A 25,810-nucleotide genomic window follows, 5' to 3' on the forward strand; every position below is an offset into this window, starting at 1 on the left:
TACCGAATCGGTAAACACCGATTCGGTAATGCCCATTGATTCCTTTGGGCTTCAATACCTGTAGGAATCAATGGGCATTACCGAATCGGTATTTACTGATTCGGTAAATACCGATTGTTACAGAATCGGTAATTCAATTACCGATTTCACCTACATCTCCCCCCTTCCATTTTACCGATTCATAAATACTGAATCGGTAAAATTCTGTATTTATGAATCGGTAAAATATACTTACCTACATCTGGCCCCTAGTGACTGCTGTTTCTTCTTCACCATGTTTGAAAATCCCTGAAAGTGAAGATGACAGCTGCCAGTACCAGATCAGGCCAAACAAGTAAAGTGCCAAGAAGATTGATTGAAGAAATGTGATTATATATATAAATTTGTTGATTTTTTAAAATGAAACATTTTTATTTAACAGAGGGAGGGATGCCTTGTCTTGCAATGTTTTATGATGGAACCCTTTTCGCTCCTAACGGACCTCGTAGCAGGGCCACCAAACCCCAGGGGCCACCACGCCAATATATATCCTTAATATATTAATCCTCTGAGGATGGATACATATTTGCGTGGTGGCCCCTGGCAGGGATTTGGCGGCCTCTGGCTCTGTTCCGCTTCTAAACTTCCTGACCCCCTCCCCTCTTTACTGGCCTGCGCGCTCCGCCCCGCCTGGACCCCCTCATCTGGGCCCCCTACCTACGCTCCCTGCCCAGGGCCACCATGAGCCTAGAGCCGGCCCTGCTCGTAGATCTGTGACGTAGGTGTCAGAGCGCAATGCTTGAAAGTTTGTTTTAGAATATGAAGTTCACAGTTGGATGAAGCCGAATAAAGATGTGCAATACTAAGGTCCATGTGTAGCGTATTCATTAACAAGTACCCAGGCTTGGAAAACGCTACAACAATTAGCTTATGAAATATTGTTAATTCCATCTTAGGAAAGATGCTCTTGCTTGACTATTGACCATAGGTACGTTTTCATTCTGCTAGTCGGGAAATTGCAAATTATGCTTGTTTGAGCCCACACACAAGCACATGTTTCAGAATATTGAACGTAGTGGGATAAAGCACCTGATTGTAAGGTGTGGGACTGGTAATTCTCGGTCAGATCCCTAATGCATTTTGCATTCCACCTGAGATTGAATAAGTGAGTGCCAATGAGCTGGCAGTCATGCCACCTATTATTTAGTCTGCAGGAATCTGCGATTTTCTAAATCAAAATAACATAATTGTTGTTAACATCTTACAGTGAGCAATTCTCAGATAAGATGACTGAGCCACATCCATAAAGAAACCACCAGGCCTAAAGAACTGTCAAACAAGGTTGTTGCCTCGAAATACAAGGATACCGGTGTTCCCTCAAGGTCCATAACAGACAGAATGTGTCCCTGAAAGGCACTGTCCAGCAAAGAGAGCTCTTCAACAGAGTCTGAAATAGTGCTTCTTAATAGAATATGTGATAATAACAATAACCATACTTTCAATTCTGGTCTGAAGCCCACAGCCCATAAAGTGTCAAATCTTATAAACTAGAAATGTTGTTTTCAAATCCTGCATGTGTGTTATTTTTGCCCTGTGCTACAGCAGGTGCTCACCTGGTATAATTTCATCTTGATGAGACCCTGTGGGGTCACAGACCTACAAACTGATTGTCTTTCTGTGAACTACAGACAGCTGTGGGCCTGATTTGATAAACTGAAAAAACATTCTTGCAGTTGTTTGTATATCAAAATCACCACCTTGATATTTTAGCACTACTGGTTCCCTAAGTTTTGGAAGTAGGTTCCTGCACAGGGGTCACTTCACTTCACTCGTATGCACAATTATGAAAGAGTAACGAGGTTTATGTTGTAAACTAATAAACTTGACTTGAACCTGTGAAATATCACATAAGTATCATAACATTTACAGTCATTTTGCTATTCCATATACTTAACTTTCTTTTGCATGAGTTCCTTGTGAACCACTGTTCCTTACATACAGGGAGAGATCAATAGCGCCATATCTCTGTAGACATGGCACAGGCCTGCTCTCGCCCTTTCCTGCAACGCAGCACAACCATTTGCATGAAAACTTAAAATTTGATCATAAATCTCTTGCATATTCACAGTGCTTTTTGTTACAGACTGGGACATCATAGCACTGTAAATACTCGTCACTATTCTCCAATGCACCAACCAGGATTCAGTTCTGTGACAGTCTGGTTAAACACTAAGACATCTTTAGGGATCACATTAACCAGTTGAGATTCCATAACATATTATAAAGCATTTTCCACCAATTTGATTAAATGAGTTATATTTGTTCTGAACAAGAAAGGCCAACAAAATTGCTTATCTTTTGTTTTTTTGTAGTTTTGTTATAGCACGAATTTAGCCCAAGGGCATGAGAGCAAACATATAACTAACACTACAACAAGATTATATTCCCCGGTTCCAAACTCAACATGTCTGGCCTTAAGACAACATCTCTGAGTTGCAGAATGTGGTGTTCTTTTTCAGCTGCCTCCTGGGCCAGTTGCCATATTTTATCTGCGCAATTACCCGTGAGGTACTTTGTACGAGGCTTTCAATGAGGCAGCACTTCTAGCACAGCCCAGCACACATCAGGGGAAGACAGTGCTTAATTTGTAAAAGAATAGGTGCAGGGCTTTTGTTGGGAGGCCACCGAAGCTTGCACCACACATTTACCCTGCCTGCTGCCAATAACATTACAAACACAGCTACTAACCATCACACTCTTACAAGTGTGACAATTCATACTTTTCCATACCCCCAAAGCTATTAGAATGGCTTGGGAGGCAGGTATTAGTCACTGTCAATGTAAATTGAACTAATAAACAGCAGATGTGCTCATACCTAAATTAGCAAGACAAAGCCACCATGTGGCAGACTGTCATAAGACCTGGGGCCGGTGCTGAGCACCAGAAATAACTGGCTCAAATTAAGCACTGGGTGAAGACCTGTGTGTGTCCTGGAAGCTGTAGCAGCACGGGGTAGGACAACACGACACAGGAGGGTGGGGTTGTCTCATGCCCTTTTAACCCAATGGGCGTTTTGCATCTATTTTACAGTGTAGTGCCCATCAGAATGAGGTAAAGAGCATATAGCCTCGTCTAATAATGAAGACACACCCTGACTTGTAGCAACTGTGCCAAGACCCCATTAATTTCATCCCTTCTTGTGCACTTGTGGTGCGTGTGACGACAGAATCACTGATGCGGGTCCTGGGTGGCTCGCTACAGCCAATGATATGACAGAATGAGTAAGCTTCGCTAAGGAGGCTGTCTCCCTTCTATACTGCCTGGAAACTGTGAAAGAAATCGCAACATTTGGGAAAATTGTATCACTGGTCCATAGTTCGAAAAAATAATGTGAATACCCAACAGTCTTAGCAGCAAAACTGCCTAGCCTCTAGTGCAGTACAGCCCCGAGCTAGAGATCCCGTTTAAACTTTCTTGCATTTCTTTTACTATTTTTTTTTTTTTTTTTATATTTCAAAAGGTTTTTATTACGAAGATTTTCAATATAGTACAGTAGTAATGCAAAAGAAAAGAAAGAGAAGGGGTGGGGGGTACAGCGCGTTAGCGGGCAACTATAATGCTATGCGTATTGAACCCATGCCCCCCCATCTCTTTTCCTCCTTTCTCTTTCTCCTTCACCGCCCTCTTTCTCATCATTTGGGTTCTCCTTACCCAGGAGACAGAACGGCCGGTCAGATGTTACCGTAACCGATATGTGTGAGATAAGGGGTGGTGTATAAAGTACAAAAAATTGACGTGGCTACTGTAAAGGCAGTGTTAAAGTGGTAAGAGTGTTAAGTGAGAAAATATAAAATTAGGTAATCAGGTGGACAAACAACATTTATTAGTGTCTCCCAATCCCTAAGGTTTAAAAAGCAAGTGTAAGTGTGGGTTTTAAATAATCACCGTACTCGATAGTGGTCAACATGTTTCTGCATTGTATTGAACATAGTTTCGAAATGCATTCTTCAGGACCGGAAATATAAAAACACTGCTACTTAGATTGAAGAAATTAAGAACAATATCACCTGACCGGCCGTTCTGTCTCCTGGGTAAGGAGAACCCAAATGATGAGAAAGAGGGCGGTACAGTGTGGCTTCTGATGGGAACTATTTCTCCATATGCTCTTGAGCCTCAACTTGGCCTGCATTTCACTATCATAGATGACTTTCTCACTGGTGCCTTTTGTGTAGCATTGGTGTTGTGATCCACTCTGTTTTGACTCTTTTTTGTGACCCCCAGGTGTATTTTGTTGTGAGAATACTGTATTTTGGGGCATGTACCTGGTCGGTCGGTAAACTCGCCCTTAGACCCTACTCTCATTGTTTGTTGTGTGCGTGAACTGTACAGCTAAGGCTGTGGGTCTTTTTTAATTACAGGTTGACCACGTGGTCTCCGGCCCAATTGAGTTTACTGAGTGGCTTTATCTGTCCTCCACCATTTTGTATTCCTTCGTCTTCTCTCCGACATGGCGACTAACTGGGGCTTAGCTTTTGAGAGTGCAGAGGTTCAGAGCATCCTAGACGAAAACCCTAGTCTCCTAGACACCATTCCAGTCTCGGTCCAAACACCAAACAATGATGATGGATGGGTAAAAATTCTAGCTCTCAAAAAATCCCATTCAAGAACATCCGTACATGGACTTATCATGGCACAATACCTTCGAGACAACTGTGCACCTTCAGGTCTTATTGTCAACAATGCACCACGTCTATTCCTTGATGATAAAGAGTTTCTCAAGGACTGGTCGATGATAGCCTGGAGGTGTACAAGGGATTGGCTAGTCCTGATCATCAAAACCGCAAAGAGAGTAGCGGACAAGATATTAATTGAGATCCAGGTTCTAGAAGGCCAGATTAAAACTACACTAAAAAGCGGAATGTTTAAAAAGGGACAGGAAGACAGTGATAAAAACAATAAAGACTTTAAAGAATCCATTCTTTTCACTAAGTTAGAAAAGTTTAAGAAAGACTTAGCCAAATTTTCCATGGAACGCATATATCCATACACTAGTGACACATATATAGCACCAACATTCAACCGAGGTGGCAAGAAGGGTGGCTCTACGTATGGCACATCTAGTTCGGATGGAGCATCTAGTGATTCAGATACCTCACAACATGGATCTGCTGATCAAACTTCCAGAGGCCGAGGTAACAGAAGAAACTGGAGAAATGGCAATCATTCTCAGAATTTTAACAACTTTCAACCTTGGTGGCCGGCCAATCCCTGGATGTTTGGACCTCAATGTCCCCCTCAAATGGGTGCTTTTGCCCCCCCCCCAATGCAACAGGGTCCAGGGTCGTTTCCTTTTTTAGGGTTTGGCCCGAGACGAGGCAGGGGCAGGAGGAGACAAGGAACCACGACACCACAGGTGCACTGGAACACGGAAACTCCTCAACAATCGAGAATGGATCTCCGCAGCGGAAAGAAAGTCCCACAGGACACTGCAGGGACCAGCAATCAACAAGCCTCGTGATGAACCTTAGTTCACACACACTCTCTCCTACTGAAGAGCGACTTTTGAACAAAGGCTTGGGTTTCGTGGCTACCCAGAAAGGGGACCCTTTCGTAGCCCAAATTGAACTGGCTAAGTTTTTCCGAAAAATAAGATTGCACTATTTCTTTTCTAAACCAGAACATATAAGCACTGTCCCTGAAGACAACAATACGGGATTGAGAAAACCTTCCAATTTTAATCCACCTGCCGCTGTTCTACCTCCGAAGGTTTTGACCTTTGAAGCAGCAGTGGAGAATGACATCAATCGCATCTATAAAACAGAGACTAGACCATTCATGAACCTTTCAAAGGACGAACAGCTTGCTCTACGTTCATTAACATCTAACGACAAGATCATTATCAAGCCTGCTGATAAAGGTGGAGCTACAGTCATCTTAGATACTGAGACATACCGAAATGAGTGCATCCGGCAACTGAGTGACCAGAAGTCATATCTCCCATTGAGAGATGATCCAACAGAGAGATTGCAAATCAAAATCAACAATCTGGTAGAGGAAGCAACTGGTGAGGGTTGGATAACGCCCCAAGAGGGACAGTACCTAATCACCAAACACCCTACAGTTCCGTACTTTTACTGTCTTCCGAAAGTGCACAAACCTCAGAGGCCGCCACCTGGCAGGCCTATTATTTCTGGTATTGGCTCGGTCCTTGAACCGCTATCAACTTTTGTTGATCATTTTTTGAATCCAATGGTCAAGGCGATGCCCACCTTTCTGCAGGACACAAAAGATGTCCTCAGACTACTACCAACAATACAATATGACATCGGAACTGATATCTTGGTATCATTTGACGTAGAGTCTCTATATACGTCTATCCCACAAACCGAGACCCTAGAGGTAGTAGGTGCTCTACTGGAACAGAGTGATCACCAATCTATCACGCCTACGAGCTTTATCATGCATCTAGCCGAAATTGCGATGAAAGAGAACTACTTTCGCTTTGAGGATACCATCTACCTGCAAACGTCCGGGACCAGCATGGGCAGTGTTTTCGCGCCGAGCTTGGCGAACCTCTACGTCCATAACTTCGAACAGCAGGAGGTCTTGACGTCCACCAACCCATATCTTTCGTCATTATATATATGGAAACGATATATCGATGACATTCTGGTGGTGTGGCGGGGCACTGAAGAAGATCTATTACGATTCCATGGCTGGTTGAATAGTAAGAATGCCTACTTGAAATTCACCATTGAACACAGTAGAACATCTTTAGCCTTTTTAGATCTGAGGCTACATGCAACCAATAATGGCATTGAATCGGAACTCTATCGGAAGCCGATGGCTAGAAATGCACTACTAAGGTATGACAGTTGTCATCCGCGAGCCTTGAGGGACAATTTGCCCTTTGGCCAATTTCTTAGGGTTCAAAGGAACTGCTCCAGCAAAGAAGCCTTCGAAACTCACTCTAAGAACTTGGAAACCCAACTGAGTGAAAAGAACTACCCGAGAAAGATCATTCGGCAATCAAAAAAGAGGGCATCCAACAATAACAGGGAGTCCCTACTGGAAATACAGCCACCAAAAGACAAGACCAACCGCATTGCCTTTGTTAACACATTTAATACCCGCTCAAATCAGGTACAGAAAATCATAAAGAAGCATTGGTCTATCTTGAAGACTGGAAACGATGACATCGCTTTACCCATTTTTGCCTTCAAAAGAGGACAAAACTTAAAAGATCAATTGGTCCACACGCGCCCACGAAACAAAGAACCTAGGCAAGTGGGTACGCTGTGGGACTTACCTCCAGTTTCTGGACATCATCCATGCGGGGCGTGCACTGTCTGTCCCCAAAACAAAAAATCTACTGAGGTCGATATTGGGACCAATCGCCCTTGGACACAGAAAAGATTCACCAACTGCAACAGCAGTAATCTTATATATTTGATAACCTGTCCATGCTCTTTGCGATACGTCGGCATAACGACCCGGAAAATCAGGACGAGGTTACAAGAACACAAAAGTACAGTGCGGTGCAAAAAACAAGCCACCCGTCTCACCGCACACTTCTTGGAAAAGGGGCATGGCCCCGAAGATTTCTGTTGGACTGTTCTAGAACAACCGCAAATACCCCTATCCTGTACTGACACCAGCCGGTTCCTGTTCAAAATTGAACAGAAGTGGGTGTATCGCCTGAACAGTGATAAAGAGGGACTTAATGAACCCATTCCTTGGATGTCCCTGTAAGGTTTCCCTACCAAATATGAACTTTAAAATAGTTAACTATATGGGTTTTCGCTAGTTCTCTTGCTCTACCTCTAAGCACCCCCGCTTTTGTTATGGGTTACTTATTTGAATTCCCTGTACATACAACTTGCGCATAGACCTATCTGCCTGGTTGTCTATATTATGCACTATTCCTTGTTGGGACCACATATCCCAGCATGCCCGTGATCACGTGATCATACCATGTGATTGCCATCTTGCTATGCGCAACGAGGAAGTGCATATTAGTCCTCTTGGAGAAGCGTCGGTGCCCCCCCAGACAGTACAGTTGACTGCCAGGAGACACCGACGGACAGGTAAGCGAGCGCTAGCCTTCTCTGAGCGCGCTGCCTGACTGACAACGCGCTGCTAGATACCGATCGCGCTACCACCAGGATAAGCGCACTAACGCGCTGGAACGCCCATTGCGCTCCAGCACTCTGGCTGCCTGATTTTTATCACGCTGACAATTTACACCACAAGCGCGATGCCTAGAAGCGATCAGGTTGACACTTAAGGGGTATTTTTACTCGACTAGTGAACTAACACGCTGACAAGCTCAATTTTCAAAACGCTTAGCTTTCTATAACAATGCCATTTTAACTTGGTCCTTGACTTGGTCTGTCATTGTCGGATCGACGGAGTCGAGTACTAGTGGGATGGTCCACATTTTCACTAATGTGGACTGTGAAGGACATATCGAGCAATCTGCCACCTTGTGAACTCATGTTATCTTTTGATATTTTGCTCTAAAGATGTTACTTATGAATTCTTTGTAGAGCGGTGCTCCTCATACCTGCGCTGTAGCCAGGTGGGGTGAAGCCTCTCAACCTTCATATTTGGGTGAGTCTGCTAATTGGCAATGTTTGTCTTTATACATGTGAATGTGCACTCATCACAGTATATAATTCATGGGAATATGACACATTCATGTTCTTTTTCTATTTGTTTGTCTTTCTGTGTGGATCTAATATCGTGCGATGCAACAGTATACGGTTGAGTATGTACCTGAAGCTCAGGTGATATTGTTCTTAATTTCTCCAATCTAAGTAGCAGTGTTTTTATATTTCCGGTCCTGAAGAATGCATTTCGAAACTATGTTCAATACAATGCAGAAACATGTTGACCACTATCGAGTACGGTGATTATTTAAAACCCGCACTTACACTTGCTTTTTAAACCTTAGGGATTGGGAGACACTAATAAATGTTGTTTGTCCACCTGATTACCTAATTTTATATTTTCTCACTTAACACTCTTACCACTTTAACACTGCCTTTACAGTAGCCACGTCAATTTTTTGTACTTTATACACCACCCCTTATCTCACACATATCGGTTACGGTAACATCTGACCGGCCGTTCTGTCTCCTGGGTAAGGAGAACCCAAATGATGAGAAAGAGGGCGGTACAGTGTGGCTTCTGATGGGAACTATTTCTCCATATGCTCTTGAGCCTCAACTTGGCCTGCATTTCACTATCATAGATGACTTTCTCACTGGTGCCTTTTGTGTAGCATTGGTGTTGTGATCCACTCTGTTTTGACTCTTTTTTGTGACCCCCAGGTGTATTTTGTTGTGAGAATACTGTATTTTGGGGCATGTACCTGGTCGGTCGGTAAACTCGCCCTTAGACCCTACTCTCATTGTTTGTTGTGTGCATACTGTTTGAACCCCATTCACTATTAAGAAAAGATCTCTTCTCACAGACAAAGGTAGACCTCTTTTTACAGTATGCTGGAATGCTTGCTTTTTACTATTTAGTTGTGTAAAGTAGATGCTTTAACCTTAGAACATGTGTGACATTTTCTAATCATGCCTCATTACTATTCTTTGCACTTTGTAGGCATTATCAAATCGATTTTTTGAACTTAATCTAATTGGTCATTATGATGAAATTCTGAATGCAGTTATAAACACTGCACACTAAAAATAAAGTTAATACACAAGAGCTATGCTATATTTTCTTACCAAACAGGCAGCCTCAAGTGCAGTTAGATTGCAGACAACAGAGTCATAATTTGAATGGTGCAGCAGGTGCAGTAGCACTGGGCAAAGGTTGTCAGAACTCTTCTAAACAAATAATATTGCTATATTTGACTACTAAACAGGCAGGCACAATTGTAGTTACCTTGCAGTTAAATGGGACTTGATTTGAGTGATGCAGCAGGTGCAGTGACATGGAGCCAAAAGCTCTAGGGACCCCACTAAACCCAGATTATTGCTAAATTTTACTTCTAAACAAGACAGTCACAAGTGCATTTATCTTGTAGAATGGGAGAAAATTGAAAAATGTGATGTATTGCATATCTGATGTGAATTTTGTACACAACTGTGACGAATATACATTCACGAATAAAGTTTAAAAAAAAAAACAAGTGCATTTATCTAGCAGGCAATAGGGTCATGATATGAATGGTAACGTTGTACCAGGACCAACAGCTCTAGGCACCCCACTAAACAACAAATATTGCTATATTTTACTACTAAACGGGTAGTCACAAGTGCAGTTACCTTGCAGGCAACCGGGTCATAATTTTAATGGAGTAGCAGGTGCAGTGAGTAGAACCCGGTCTAAAAATTGTCACCTCCTCGAAACACCTAATATTGCTCTTTTTTACTACCATACAGCCAGACCAATTGCCGTTATCTTGCAGTTAAAAAGGACTTGATTTGAATGGTGCAGCAGGTGCAGTGGCACCGGGGACACAAGCTCTAAGGACCCCACAAAATGCAGAATATTGCTAAACTTTACTACTAAACAGGCAGTCATAAGTGCAGTTATCTAGCAGGCACTAGGGCCATGATTTGAAATGTGCTGCAGGTGCAGTAGCACCAGGGCAAAAAAGTTACCAGAACTCCTCTAAATACCAAATGTTGCTATATTTAACTACCAAATAAGCAGTCACAAGTGTAGTTACCTTGCAGGCACTAGGGTCAGGATTACAATGGTGCAGCAAGTGCAGTGACACCAAGGCCCAAAACTCTAGTAACCCGTCTAGATACCAAATATTGCGATATTTTGCTTTTAAACAGGCAGTCACAATTGCAGTTATCTAGCATGCATTAGGGCCATGATTTGAATGGTGCAGCAGATGCTGTGGCACCGGGGCCAAACGTTGTCAGAACACTTCTAAACCCATAATATTGCTATTACATCAATTAATTATACTATTTTCCTATTTCATTTAATTTTTCATAATGTTGTTATTACTTGCCTACACTATACCACTAGTAACAGCACAATATAATGCCTTTTTTACATAAACAAGTCAACACTTTAACAGAATTTCTGCAACTTATATTGTACACCTACTCAGCAAGCTACAATTTGAAACACAAAAACAGCTTACTGTTAATCACACAGGCAAAACCAAATGCATTTTCCGATGCTTGTTGTATAAATTGGTGTTTTGTAAGGCAAAAATCCAACACAATGTATCATTCTTAGTTCTGCAATCTAGAAATGCAGAAGCACATTTCACTGCTCCAGATTATGCAGATCGATTGGTCAGTTTATCTGTGTCCTGCAATGGGAAACGCCCTCTGGTTGTGATGTTTTTAAGTCCTCTGCAGTGCATTCCTTGCTACTCAACGACTACCGGGGAACTACAGAAAGAGTATTTTGAGTGCATTTCAACTCTCTAATTTCTGCAGGGTGAGCATTTTAGCTTTTTATTTTTTCTTAAGGCAGAGGTTTAATTTTTTTATTGCATAGTATAGCTATTCAGGTTTTTTATGTGTTAGTACACACTTGGATAGCTGCCTGGTGGACCCAACTGCACTTTGCTCAGTGACATTTTTTACATGTGATTTCTAATTGTAACATTCAAACAGAAGTCCAAGGGGGAGAGATGCTGCTGGAATAAATATCAGGAATTGTTGAACATATCGCATGCAACTAATGTTTGTGCGGGCAGTGTTTAATCAGTACAATATACAGGGTAATTGCCCTACAAAATCGCTGACTGCCTTGTTTTTTTTTCAGCCAGCACAAAAATTGGGATTATGTAAATTTATGAACAATACCCAAAGCATCTTGTTTCACTTGTACATTTGCTGTCCCATCCTGCCTCTTCTAAGTAGATTCACAGTTATACAGCATGGCTGAGAAATGCAGTGGACGGGGAATGTTCGGTATGTCGAAAGCTAGGCAGAAATTACAACCCCAAGCCTCAGCCAGTTTAGCAAGCCCTAAGACTAAAACATATTACAGGTTTTGAGATCAAGGGAGCTACCAGCAAGTTGCAAAGACTTTATAGGTTGAGATGGCCAAAATGTCACTGGGGTCCTCATTACAAGTTTGTAGGAACAGGGCGGGGTATCTACCACACAATGTAAATACATACCAATATCCCAGGGAGAGGTATTTAGACTGTGAGGTCAATGTCTCCAACGTAGAGGTGTGAGCTAGAAAACAAGGCAAAACATGCAGAATCAATTTTTTAGACACCAGATTCTGGATGTTTTGATTTTTTCCCAGATAAATGTCAGAAGGTTTGACCAGTCATAATTGATCAGGAAAAGCTTTGAGGCTGTGGTAATTATCATACAATTTGTAATTCCCTGTGCAAGCACAGGTTTGCACAGTGATCGAAATGTAATAAAGGTGGGCAAGCCAACAAATTAACAGGGAGAACCGAGCCAAGCCAAGCCAAGGTCTGGCTCGGATCTTAGAGCATGTGCATGAGTCAAGACCTCAAACTATTTACTATGTAACACATATTTACTTTGTAACATTTACATGTGTACATTTACTATGTAAACAAACATCACTTAAAATATCATGGTCTATTCAAAATGAAAGAAATGTGTATTTCTTTAACACAAGGAAGCTTTGACATTAATAAGGCACATTATAGCACTGCACTGAGAAGTACTTATTAAAAGTGATAGTTCTGTACAACTGGTAGTCTGAACTCACATATTTGGAAGTAATTTCATTTACAATAATGAAGAAAAATGAGTTTTGGTGAAATAAATCATTTGCCCAAGATCACACAATTTATGTGGGGATGCTGTGATTTATCCAGGTTTTCTGGTTTCACTTTGTAAAAAAAACATTCAGTAAATGAGTGTGTATTTGTCTTTCCTTATGTTAAGGCTTTGTTTTGACATTTTGCATTTTTCTGCATTTTTTAAAATATAGCGAAAACTCACCCTAAAGGTATTGGAGCGCTTTACATGAGTACTGGTTACATTACACAAGGTCACATGCAATGTTTATAGGTATGGGGGGGATTCGTAATTTGCCCAGAATCACAGGATGTTAAGTGAACGTCAAGACTCAAACCTCGTTTCCCAGTACGCCAGTCTTCAGCTCTGACCTTACCGTCACAGGGAGGGAAGGTGGCAGGTAGAAGCCACATGAAAGCTTGGCTCGTTATGGGCTTAATGTTACAACAATACCTAGAGCTGAAGCAAAGTCAGGCTTGCTTTTATTGGCTTGTCCATCTCTAGAATTTATCTCTGAACTCATAACGAGTACCTTAAGATACACAGCAGTGTTATCTGTTTATATAATGCCATAAAACTTTTAAAATCTCTAGATCATCAAATGTTTAGATGAAATAATTGCTGCAGCATTTAAGTTCCATGTGGCTCACCAATTCATAACAAAATCACTTCACTCAAACATCAACTTTAAATATATTTTGAAAATGAGGGTGTTTTGTCCTAAAACGTCAGCATAGAGGTATCTGGAAAAAAACAGTTTGTCAATTTGAGTAAATTTAATAAATGTTCCCAAAAACTTTTGTTTGTTTTTATCTGAAACTAAACTTTGCCATTAAATACGCATGTACTGTGTACTACATCACTTAACCATTCACCACCACCATCCGCGAGTGATGCAAATTATTTGGTCAGGTATCCCTGTCAGATTCAAACTTTTGCCATTCAATGTCCAGGTACCTCTGTCACATTCTAGAAATTATGATACTTGCAGCATTGCCTAATATATGCCAGTCTCGCCTATCACATATTATTTATTTCCCGCTGTTGTAATAACAATTTTTTCATGGAATTCATCCAGACTTTTTTCATTCGTTTGCTGAAGCGGTTTTGCTAGTCATAGAGCCCTGAGTACTTTATCCCTGCTAATCCACAGTAAGGTGCTTGTTCCCTACTACTTTAACATCTTGGATTTGGCATTCCCCTTGTTTACACATTTCATTTACTTTAAGTCCCTAGTGTGTTGTACCACACGTACCCAGGGCATGTAAATGTAACACTACCAGTGGGCTGCAGCACCCATTGTGCCAGCCGTTACAGTAGCACTGTAAAACATTTCTCCAGACCTGCCATTGTAGCTTGAGTATGCAGATTTAAACTGTCAAATCGATATGGCAAAAAAAACTTTTGCCACGCCTAAACCTTCTTTTTTAATATTTATAAGTCACCCTAAATGCTCATAGGGCAGGGTGCATGGTATTAAAAACAAGGACATGTAAATGTAATGTTTTAAATGTCCTGGCAGTGAAAAACCTGCAAAGTCATTTTTTAACATGGCAAGGCTAGCTCTCCCAAAGGTAAGGACTGTTTTACATTATTACCTTTAAGAAGTACTAAATTCATGTTTAGGAGCAGCTAGAAAAACGGTTGAAGGTTCTCCTGCCAGTGATCATCTGCCACCTGAGTCCTGATGGCTCCCAGGGGTGAGATGTGTATTGCTTCCAGACAGGGGACAAAGGGCTCTAAGTGTGGGGAGGGGAACTTCTCAATTGATAGGAAAGCCTGGGGTCTGTGCCTAGCCCCTTCCTGAGCTTTAAAGGATGCCCACCTGGCGACTAGCATATGAAGCTCACACCTAAGACTGCCACCACTTTGTATCTATAGTCAAGCTGGCATCAAAACCAGTGGGGGATAGTGCACCTGACCAGAACTGGTTTGGGGTTGGGCAAAGACTTGCCCACCACCCATAGGCTGGTAGTGAGCATAGAATTGGACCCCACAGACCTCTCCTCAGAACATGCCTGGACCTGTGAAGAATTAGGAATGCCCTGCTGTTTGAAGATCTTGAAGGACGACTGGATGTACTTCCCTTGAACCCAGTTCCCCATAAGTAACTTCAATAGTCAGTTGGCAGACCTACTGTTTGAGGCACAGGGAGAAAACACGTTTACAGAGGCTTCTCTCTCTGCAATTGCCCATCTGATCAGTTGCAACTGGACCTGCCCTTGACTCTGCTGCTAGCCCCTGATGTAGTGAGACCTAACCCCAAGTGGTGCCTCACACTTTGACTCACTCTGAGAAGCCAGTATTAATATTTCTTGAGATCAGTGACCACCAACCCCAAATAATAGTGTACATTCTTACAGCTTTGAAGTGAGGAGAGGTCATTAAGAAGCAGAAGAAATGAGGCTAGCTGAAGTTCTATATTGTGAATATCTTGATTTTCAGAAGCACCTTTCTCTATCAAGGCAGAACAAATTTACATTTAACAAACATATGCACACATCCATCAGTAATACTATTGCATTTCCAGCAATGACTGTTATCCTTTAGGTGTCTTTTATGGAGATTCTGTGGATTTTAATATAAAATGGGAAGAAAGCAAGCTTCAAACGAGCCGTTGATAAATATATTTTGTACAACAAATAGGTAAGAGAATAACAATTTGTTTCTACATGCAGAGTTTGCCAGTAGAGGATCATTAAGGTTAAATAGCCTTCCTCTGGAAATGGTGGCACATATTTATCAAGGTTTTGCGTCTCCTTGCGACTCACAATGGGGCTCAAGGGTGAAGCAAAACCTAAGTGAGATTTATCAAGCCACGCAATGCCACCTTGTGGGGACCTGTATGATTTGGTAAATGTAGGGTAAGGCAAGGCAGCACAAAACGTTGCATTGCATTACTCTGCACAAGCAAGGCGTTCCTTGTGTGGAGCCTGGGTGTTCCCACACACCCACCCATGGATTTTGGTGCTTTGGTGCATTCCAAGATTTCCCATTAGAGGTAGATCTGGGAATGTGTCAAAATGCTATGCCTCCCCAGGTGAGGCGCTACAAGCAAAAATATCTGTTTTTCTCCTCGATCTTTCCTTTTGTTATGTGTGATGCATTCTGCAGCACGCCTAGAAAGAGGAAAATGCCACTCAGGATTGGTTTTGTGCAGTAAGGTTTCCCTTCCTGCACAAAAATAATCATGCCAACAACGCAGGCACCCTTGCAACATGACGCAAGGGTGCCTGCATTGGGGCTAGGCATCCAAAAGTGCACCAGCACAAGGAATGTTAAATACGGTGCATTCCTGCCTTTTCCCTTGCACTCAGCGCAGCAAGGTGGCTTGCTGCGCTGCACTGCATGAAAGATTGACGAATCTGCCCTGGTCTGTCTGTTGTAGAGCTATTGCTATGCAGGCTTTGGTTGTACACCTGACTAACCAGTAGAATACCTGTATCAAATCTCCCACTTGGGATGACGATACAGAGATGTGCTGTGTGGGTGATGTCCCCACTTTGGTGCATGCTCTTCTGACAGGCGCATGGGTTGACCATCCAAAGACATTATGCAGTCTTGTCCTCCGTTCTGCTGTCTCTAGCTGTTAGTAGGAACAAAGCCGATCCATAAAAACCAATCTCTTTGCTCTACCACATATCCAGTGCAATGTTCCCACAACACACCGGGAGCAAGAACGTTAATTCCTGATTTAGCACTAGTGTTTGAGGAATCTTGGTGCAGCACACTGTCTGCGCTTCCTGTGGTTTTCTAACACAAATTATACATTTCTAGTTCTTATTGCTTTATTTTATTGTTTATTATTGGTAATTTTTGCTACTTGATTTTTACACAACTTTTCCTCTGTAAATGGCTTTTAAGAACCATTTCCTGTCTGTCTGCTTGCACAACTGAATGTATTAGCCAATGCAATGTGTCAGAAAACAATTCTCATAATCCAGTAGCAGGATGCAGGTTAAACTTGCAGCTAGCAGAATGTGATACCATCAACTTCTTCCATGATTCCAATGCCAATATAGAACAGGATCTAATGGCAATTATCTGGAGGTGCAAACATTCAACAATGATAATGCCATTTAAAGCAACTTAAAATGGCCATAGCGACAGTGACATTTGACCTTCATGTTTTTGTTTATTGAGGGGAAATATAATGAAAACATTAAAATAGCTATGGGGGTTTCCAGAGTTCTATTCGCGTGTAAAAGCCAAATATCTGCGCAGACAGTGCCAAGGTAAGTTATATGGTAAAGAATGGTTGTGACAAAACCCAGCCTTCTCTTGAATGATTACCAAGAATAATTGACTGTATTCAGTGAGGTGATTGAGCATGCCGATGGTGTCTATTTGTTACAAGAGGTCTTAGGGGATAAACAAGATATACTGCCACGTGCAACAAAATTTAAAGGAAAAAAGTAGGCTAGAGAATGCTCTCCGCCTTGTACGCTGAGATCTCTGCACACATATGTGTACGTGATAGTAGTAACGTGGGAGAAACAGGGGTAAGTGGTTGGAAAATTAGGGCTAATTACTACTAAATGGGAGGAGTTTAGGGAGGGAAATGCAAATGCAAACACCCACCCACAAAAATGTAACCCCACTGCTATTCATAAACTGCACTTCTAAAGTTACTACAGCCGAAAATGTTTAAAAAATACAATAGTAAATGTACTCCAGTCCAGCCTTGCAGTACGCCTAGCACTATACATGGCTACTCACAAGTACTGCAACACACTCCCATAGGGTATGATGGAGCCAGAAACTTAAAATAATGCCACAGGGAAATAATGAAAAATAAACAAACTTACTTTGGCTATTAAAATACATATATATATTTTGGTTAATGTTAATATATATTAAGTTAAATAAAAATATGCATGTAATTGTAGCTGTGTCTTATATATATATTCACTGGAAAAAACAAAGGTTAAAGTAACGTTAGAGTTAGGTGAATGTCCAGTAACAACGCCAACGTTTTAAACTCTACAAACGGCAGAAATTCACCCGTTATAGTTATCGCAGTTATCGCAGGTAACTGTAACTCATGCTTTAAGGTAACTATAACTTATGCCCTCGCCATGAACTGCTAATTACTGCACATATTACATCACTTGTGACAGCTTCTATGACATCAATGATATCACTGCAACATTTGCAGTTAAATTATTGATGAGAAAACGGTGCATGGTGGGGGCCATGTGTATATATTAGACAATATGCAAATAACATATCTTGTTTGCCTGAGCACATTTGAACAGTGTATCAACAGATGGAAGGACACCCCACACTATCAAACTGAAAAAATGAAATAAGCAGGTACAGGAGAGACTTCCACTCCAAAGCATGAAGTTAAGTATTCTGATCTTCAGAATTCTCACAAGCATATAAAATTTTAAATACTAGGAAAAGATGTTAAATAACAAGGAATCAAACAAAAAAAGTCAAAAATTTAACATAAGCGTCACCATATGCGGGAGCCCAGAATATACTCTGAGCCCACTACTTCCAGTTCCCTTACAAAGCCACATATGCATCTCACATATAGAACATAATGGAAGCTGTCTCTTTTCATTTTTCCTGTACTTTTTGCGCAGGCTCTTTGCTACAATTCTGTCTTCTTACTAGTCTCAAATAGAACAAGCATTGGCAAAGCCAATAGGTTTTGCTTATGAAAGACCTATTGGCGTTGTCAATGTTTTCAAAGATGTTGCACAGGAGCCTGGCCTGCTGTGTAGCATGGCTTAAAGTAAGTAATAACACAGCCTATGACGTGGCCAGTATTAACAGCATTGTAGCACTGATTTTTGCTAACTTTAAGCCATGTTACAAAGCAGCCGGTGCTGCTATGCAACATCTTTTAAAAACGTTATCAAAGCCAAATAGCTCGTGCAGAGCCATTGGGCTTTGTTAATGATTTTGAAAGAAATTAAAGAATGCAAAGAAATTAACAGGGCAGAATTTAAGCTGGAAGTTTGTTGTGGATGTATCCAAGGCAGTGGGCGATTTTTCCAGCAGCAGATGGAGGCCACACATGAGCCACAAAGGAAACATCAACAACAAGCATTGGCATAGCCAATAGGTCTCGCTTCTGGGGCCATATCATTGTTTAGCCATGCAGCGCATTATCATGGGTGGTGTGCTGGCAGGGATTGAAGAGCTATACAACATAGTGGCTCATGCAGTCTGAAATAAAACCGACATAGAAACGGGTCTCTTTTGTCCCGTATATTGTAGTATTTAAGTTTACTGGCAAAAAGGTTCACTGATTTCTCAATAATGACCAACTCTAAAATCCTTTCAGGTACTCTCTAGCAGCAAGGCAGCCTTTTTAACTTTTCACTTCATCATGAATTTCCCTAAAAATATTTGTTGTTTTCACATGCTGGGTTGGTAAAAAGAGAGAGCGAGTGTGGGTGTGTGTGAGAGAAAGAGAAAGAGAGAGAGAAAGGGCAGGTGATGGAATTAAGTACATGCAGAGGGACTTAGAGAAAATACAGTGATGAAGAGGAAGGTTACATTTGTGCAATGGCTATTGGCTTTGTGAATGGGTTATAGCCATGATGTAAGGCATCCCCGATGCTGTGCAGCATGGCTAAATAAGAAATAAAAACTATGATGGCCAGCCACATTGTTCTGCAGGAGCGTGAACCACACGAGTTAGATTAACAAATAAAGAGAAAATAAGCATGAAGGTGTTCGGGGTATTTTGGGAAAGAGGGTGGGGGAAGTATCATTAGGGTTGCGAAAGCAACATGGGGGTGGTGGAATCAACTTGGAAGGAACAATTGGGCGAAATGAGGGGTGGAAGCAACATGGGGCAGCAAAAGCAACACATAAGGTGCGGGTGGGAAGGGTGGAGACAAGCAACATGGAGAGCTCGAGTGGGGTACGCAACTCAGTAGGTGTGGGAAGCAAAATAGAGGGCATCCCTGGAGGAAGCAATATGGAGGGTGTGGGTGGGGGGAAGCAACATCAAAAGCTTAGGTGAGGTGAACAAACAACACCTAGAGAGATCCATGTGTAGCACAGTGGGGATGGAGGAGAAAAACAAATGGGTGAGAGAGAAACAGAGAGAGAAGGAGAGAGAGATGTGGAGCTTGGAGGGGAGAAGCACAAGGGCAAGAAAGCGACTTGGATGAAGCACACACTTGTAAGGTCATCATGGAGGGAATCGGGAGAAGAACACAGATGTCTAGAATACACACAGATCAGTTCAGCATGCTACCTCTGCAGCTATGTGATCAGGATGCAACCACGAGGCCTGCGAATGACAAAGACACTCATCTCTGCCTTAGTGAGTTAACCTGCCTGCTTAACTTGTTAACAAGGGGCTTCCATACCGAGCTGTGTGAAGTGCGAGAAATAATGACATGGGCCAGATTGGTAGTGTACACAGGTCAATGTTTCCCAATAGCAACTCACGCCGCGTGACCATGTTTGTCCCAGTTGTGTGCCTGCAAAGAAGGAATAATGCGACAGTAATGGGGCGAGTCATAAGCAGCCAGGCACAGGCTGCCGAATGAGCAAAGGGCGGCAGTAAGGCCACCAGAGGATTCTGGAAAACCTTTAATATGGACTAAAAGGGGGACTTATCAGAGGGCAATGGTTATCACGGCAACCAATGATACATTATCTTCTCTCTGAGACTTGAGAAGTAATCCCCTTGTGATCATGACCTATAGCTCTGTTCCCCAGACATCCCCTAGGGACCTGGAGCGCAGTGCCCACACAAAAAAGTATAACTTGTACCTCCTGAAAGGCACTCAATAATTGTAAATCCGGCAGGAGCAGTCTGTCTTTTGGGACCTGGAGCGATGCGCTTCAGGACTACAGCAGCCTGATCCCCAGTGACCTGGAAATCTTAATCTTCTACCTTAAAGTCAACTGGGGCCATATGTCTCTCTCTCCACCTACAGTTCTAAAAACACACTTATGCTATCTCCCCAAGACTTGACTCGTTCCGCCAGGACAGTGTTTCAGACCAGTGCCTTTGTAGCGAGGAGGTCCACGCAGGTAAGATTCAATTCAGGAGCTTTTATTCAAGCAGTATAACAGGTAGTCAAGTTGTGGAGGAGAGCCCCACCAGGAGCAGCCTGTCTGCTGCTCAGCCCATGCCCAACCATCACTTCACATCTCTGTGTCCCAACATTCTGAGACTCATCCAGACTCCAACATTCTATTGGGCACAGAGCACAGGCACTGGCTGAGCAGGAGGTGTAAAATACATTACAATACAAATACAGGATACTACAGCCTTTCTGTTGCAAATCATTAACAACACCAGGCTATAGCACCCATAAAGCACTGGGATGGAAAAGGACAGCACAGGTCTAAAAACATGTGTCGATTACATGGAGCAAGGTAACTTTTATTGAGATTATAGTTGTTTTAGCTGCAACATCTTACCAACTCATCCCTTTTACACTACCCTCGGCAGCCCCCGGAAGGCTCACTGAGCAGGTTTCACTCTGGAGTTAGACCACAAGGGTGATATAACATCATATTGGACCAACCAAGACTGTCAGAGTTTAACAGCCTGCAGTTCGTTTTAGCTCCTAAAATATACAAGCAAAAGCCTTGTTAACCCCAAAAAAGTGCAATAAAAATAAATACAAACAAACGATAAGCATGATCTGCCCTTGTGTAATGCACTTGGTCACTTCTGCTGTTGAAACACTGGATAAATACTGCATCTCACTGACGTCCTCAACTGAGAGGAAATGACCCCTGCCACAGTTTACCCAATCCACGAGCAGGAAGCATAAACCCACCCAACTGATAAACACTCATGCAACATCATGTTTTCCAAAACTACCAAGTCTGTGCACTTAGCTGGGTCTGATACAAGCGGTTGTTAGGCAGAAGTCAGCGGCACCGAAGCTTGAGTCTAAAGATAAGAGAGTCAGTCTGTGTTCTGTGTATGTGCCTCTTCCCTTGAGTTGGGGTAATGGCCTGGACGACCTCTTGACTTTTTGTGGTGGCCCCGCATGCTTGCAGTCCACTCACCTACTAAGAGACGTCCTTAAAACTCTGATGCCCCCTGACAAGTACTGCATGGTCAGCAGCAAAGCAAGTTTGCTTTGCACCCAGAAGAGTTAGCAATGTACGTTTTTGAAAACACAAACAGACATGAAAACCCACACAACGCTTTGTCATTTAATTCATATAGCTCTTTATAGCCCTCACGGTGTGCTGAAGCCCTCTTGTTGACAGGTACCACGCTGAGCTGTAGGAGGGGCTAACCTAAAGCTCAGTATTGCCATTCGTTATTTTGTTATGTGTTTCGTAGTTTTCTATAGCAGGAACTTGGCCCAGAGACGTTGGATGCTTTACTTTCACAGCATTTGCTTAATGTTTTCTGGATTGGAGGAATCATTTCACTGCTGCTGCTGACTGTCCTGTCCCTGTTCGGTGTGTAGTAGAGATGTTTCTCCTCCTTATGGATGGTACACAATAGGATGGAAGCGTGGACTGATGTATAGGTGGGGCTTGTGTGTATGTGTAAGCTACACACAAAACAGGCACAGAATAGTCAGTAACAGTGGTTTGATACCTCAAATCAAGAACACTTAAGCAAATGCAGTAAAAGTGTAAGTTTCCATTAAAACACATAAAAGAAACTGTGTAGCTAAAAGCAGAACACGCATTTAAGAATATCTCTTTGAAACAACCTCAAGGAGACATCCGAAGTTAAGGGTATGGCGGAAAGAAACGGAGGGACGTGGTCAACATCAGAGAGTTCTGACTGGATTTAAAGTGTAAATTGAAATAATGCTAAAGCCGAGTTATGAATGGAGCACTGGAAAGGCAGACCACCTGTGCTGTGAAGAGAGCTCATGACTCGGCTCTGCCATTACGTGAGGCGCAATTGCAAAAAAAACAAAAAACTGTTAAAGACAAAAAACAAAATCAATTGTGGTCGGGGGCTTAAAAGTAGTGACTACGGCCCATCTCGTTCATTAGCTTGTCGTGCAGGATCTCCTGGCAGACCAAGGGGACCTCTACAGCGCAGTGCTGCTGCATGCAGCCCAACTAAGGTAATCTCAGGGCTCCAAGAGTGTTCTGCTTCCTCCATATAGCTGATGTCAGCAGGGTCTCCCGGACACAGTGAATACCGAATGTGTCCCACATTTCCTGGCAAGCTGGGCTAATACCAAGGAGGCATCCGAAGGTAAGGGTGCGGGGGGGACGGTGCAGGTGGAGGAGGGATGCAGTCAACACAGATAAGTGGAGGGGGAAGTAAACAGACACAATTGTAAAGCTTTAGCAAGACGATAGGGGATTTAGAGCTCACATTGAAATAATGGCAAAACCGAGTTCCGAGCAGAGAACTGGGAAGTGCCAAACAAAACAAGTAGTCCCAAAAGAAACAGATAAACAACTCCAGCATAAGTAACCTGTAGTTTGCCGGTGCTCCAGAATTATAAAAACAGAAGTGAAGCATTGGGAGCGTCACTAGATTCAAGATTACTTTATTCGGTTAAATTAAAACCATCAAAGTGCATGACACAGAGCATAACAATTCAAAGCACAATACATTAATGCATTAACTTAATCAGATTATCACACCTTTAAAAAATTTCCGATAAACCATCATGTATTAGACACTCCTACCCAACGCAGATATGTCCTCGGAGTTTAAATATATAAAATAAAAGTTTGACCTAATCAGGAGTCAACCATTTACATGAAAATTTAAGAAACAAGATAATGACTAAGGGCCAGATGTAGGTCGGTCGTTAACGGCCGAAAATCAGTATTTTCGGCCGTTACCGACGATACAAGATTTGGCATGTAGGGGGCATTATTTTACCGAATCGGTAAAATTACCGATTCGGTAATTTTACCGATTCGGTAAAATAATAAATTGGTAAATTTACCGATTCAGAGCCACCCATATGTAGGTGGGACTCTTCAGAGTCCCAGGAGCCTTAACAAATCAGTATTTTACCATCAAATCCAATTTGATGGTAAAATACCGATTCCGGTGTGCATGCACATGTGTGCATGCACACCTATGCCATGTGACAGGCAGACCTGCCCTTAGGGCAGGTCTGCCTGTCACATGGCACCCGTGCCTGTTTTGGGGGTGCCAGAGGGTGTCAAAGTGACACCCCCTGCACCCTTGTGAAATTCGGTATTTACCGATTCGGTAAATACCGAATCGGTAATGCCCATTCATTCCTATGGGCTTTGAAGCCCATAGGAATGAATGGGCATTACCGATTCGGTATTTACCGAATCAGTAAATACCGAATTCATCCGATTCGGTATTCCAGCACATCTGGAATACCTACATGTCGGACCCATTGATTTACCGATTTTAAATTACCAAATCGGTAAAATTCGGTAATTTAAAATCGGTAAATCGTTCCTACGTACATCTAGCCCTCAGTGATTTCATTTAAAACAAAGTCCACACTATGGTTCTGTGAGCCTATTCCTGCACCTAATTGCTCCTATTATATAACTTGCAACCCCAAAACACACCACTGGAGATGCAAACATTTGCAAGTATACTAGCGCTGGCCTGACTTGTTCAAAGTTGCGCCCTCTTAAGAGTGGAATAATACATTTCCTACGTAGCGAAACATAAAAATCACAGAAAAATTTCATATTGAGGGTGTTTTGTTCAGAGAAGTTGTCACAGGGACAGGGACTTAATGACCCTTCTTTAAAAAACCCTTTCGGGAAAGCTAGTAGCCAGGGAACCATATTATGCTTAAATCTCATAAAAGCAAATAGATGGTAAGGTTTGTTTATGTTAGATAAATCTGGTTGCAACTGTCTACCTAGACTCAGTGTGACAAAACTTCTCACAGTAGGTTTTACTAGTTTCCTTTCCTCCCTTATCGAAATAGATCTGTCCTAAAACTGCAGCTTCAGATCTCTAATGGCCGACTTGCTGAGAGCTCTAGGGCTCAAACATAAGTCAGGACAACCAAGGGATTCCATCTGTGTCTTAATGTAGCGGACCCATGGTATATCTAGCCCTTTGTCTAGGGAAATGCAATCTTGGATGATCAACTGATTTAAATTGGGGGTCGGTTGAGCCCAAATTCTAAGCCAGCACGGTAGAGGGGCAACCGCAATCTGGTCTAAAATAAAACCAGCTCCTAGGTCCTCATGGATGTTAAAAACTGGGGTTGAGGCCGGGACCGACAGCAGTCTGCGGAAAAAAGTGTTTTCGAACGCCTGGATTTCTCCATTCTCTATATATCCCCATATATCACTCCAATAGGTCACCATTGGGAGGCACTTAGCATTGTAAATCTTCATGAGAGCGGGGAGTGGTTTAGAGCCAATTCTTCTTGCAAACTCTAAAATAGCCCACAATGCTCTAGCTAATATGTGGTGTTCTCTTCCTACCTGCTGGGAGTGCTGCTACCGTCCCGGTTTTCCTGCCTGTTCTCCGGCCGCTATGCCATACCAAGCCTCGCGGCCCCCGCTCCGCGGGAGCCGCTCGTAGGCGTAAGACACTGTTGGGGACTTTTTGCCAGCTGGTCTCTTGTGCATTGGAGCACCAACGAGCCCTCAGGAACTGCCCATCCACACACGAAGGCCGGAGGCGGGTCTGCGAGGACCAGCGTGCTGAGCGGCGCTGATCGGCCGCAGCTGGTCCTCTTCCCGCCCCCTCCATCTGTTAAAGCCTTCAGGGATTGCGAGCTGCCTGGGTGTTCTCTTCCTACCTGCTGGGAGTGCTGCTACCGTCCCGGTTTTCCTGCCTGTTCTCCGGCCGCTACGCCATACCAAGCCTCGCGGCCCCCGCTCCGCGGGAGCCGCTCGTAGGCGTAAGACACTGTTGGGGACTTTTTGCCAGCTGGTCTCTTGTGCATTGGAGCACCAACGAGCCCTCAGGAACTGCCCATCCACACACGAAGGCCGGAGGCGGGACTGCGAGGACCAGCGTGCTGAGCGGCGCTGATCGGCCGCAGCTGGTCCTCTTCCCGCCCCCTCAACCTGCCCCGCTCCTTGATTAACAGAGCCAGTAACGCGCACGCGGGACGCGTGCGGGGCTTAGGCCGGGGCTAAGACCGGGCAAAGAGCGGGCCGTTTGAGGCCGTTCGAGGTCTCAGAGGTCTGGGCTGGGCCACGTCCCTTGGCT

Source organism: Lissotriton vulgaris, chromosome 7 (assembly GCF_964263255.1).
Source record: "Lissotriton vulgaris chromosome 7, aLisVul1.2, whole genome shotgun sequence".
Taxonomy (NCBI): Eukaryota; Metazoa; Chordata; class Amphibia; order Caudata; family Salamandridae; genus Lissotriton; species Lissotriton vulgaris.